Consider the following 1,571-nt stretch of genomic DNA (forward strand, 5'->3'; position numbering starts at 1 on the left):
ATTATTATTCATCTTGATGTGTTAATGTTCCTTTTCATTTGCTTTTAAATAAATGACATGAAACCACTTTTACATCTGTAAGGTCAAATTGAAGCCACAGTCAGCGGCTGCTTAGCTCAACTTAGCCAGGCTAGCTGTGTCTTTGTGCTAAGCTACGCTAACTGGTCCAGGCTCTAGCTTGATCTTCTAACACTAGTTTAAATTTGTTTTTTTAATGGTGTCCATAAGTCTGTAAAGTGTATTTGAATTAGGATATTTCACTTCCATCTGAAGTTTTTTTTTAACCTTTTACCGTCACTCTATTGAAGGTGTTTGATCGTAATAATTAAAGAACAAATCTGTAAAATAACAGTGTTTTGATGCAAAACCTTGAATGAAAATAACTGTAAATGTATAAATTTTTACATTAATTCTACAGATTTTGTTTAGCAGCCGCTGCAGCCGGTCATTTCAACGTCTTATTTTTAATTTATTACAGCGTGGGCCAAGGAAGAACCAGTTAAATATTGAGAAAATATTGAATAACTGGGCCGACACACGCAGCATTTTTCACTTTCGTCCACATTGTGACATTGGCCGTTCGTGCTGCATTCAAGTGGTGTCGGAATAATCCGAAAAATGAGTTCCTGACTGGGAAAATGCACACTGCGTTAACGCTGTAGGCTAGTGCACGGACCTGGCGAGTGCCCTTATAGTTTAAAAAGTATTACGTGTCAGTTGAACAGCTGATATTCTGAGTATTTTTCGGGTCTTTAAGTTTCCTATAATTTTATAAGTAAGTAAGTATTGAAGTATTAACAGTCAGGACCCGGTTTAAGATTATGTCGTTTGGTAATAATTATAAGAAAAATGGGGACATTGTTCAATTGTTGAGCTTTCCCTTCATTAATTCCTCTTGAAATCCCCAAATGCAATACCAAGGCTGCAATTTATGATTATTTTATATGAATTAATTAAGCAAATTAACCTGTTTGGTCTATAAACTGTTTGCAGAGCACGAGCTGACATCTTCACATTGCTCGTTGCCCAAAATATTCACCTTCCAATAATATATTATTTAAAAAAAAAAAAATAGAGGAAAGTAGCACATTTGAGAAGCTGCAGGTCTGGAATGTTTCTTAAAAAAAAAATTATGAATTATGAAAATAGTCGCAGATTCTTTTTAGACTAATGCTTTCAACACCTAAACTCAAATAACTGCCTTTAGAACATCAACCGTTTCCTCGACAACCAGCGCCAAATTACGTAGGAAAAAGAAAATGATTTAATTGTCGTATGCCGGTGAGGTATGCCCGCTTGTTTTTTAGGTCTCGGCGATAATAAAGAGAGAAATACATAATTCAGATCATAATTCAGATCATAATTTAGACGATTCACAGATCAGAACTGTTCTTTCTGGTTGATTTTATCATTATTTCTTCATTATTTCACCTTAGCCTCTAAATGTCTGTAGAAATGCAGAGAAGGGGGTGAAAACAAAAACCTTTGTTTGACGGAGGACCCCCAGACCCCCTGTTTCATGCCCCCCTGCCCCCCCCCCCAGACATCTTAAACCAGACTTCCACCCTTGT

Source organism: Etheostoma cragini, chromosome 23 (genome assembly GCF_013103735.1).
Source record: "Etheostoma cragini isolate CJK2018 chromosome 23, CSU_Ecrag_1.0, whole genome shotgun sequence".
Taxonomy (NCBI): Eukaryota; Metazoa; Chordata; class Actinopteri; order Perciformes; family Percidae; genus Etheostoma; species Etheostoma cragini.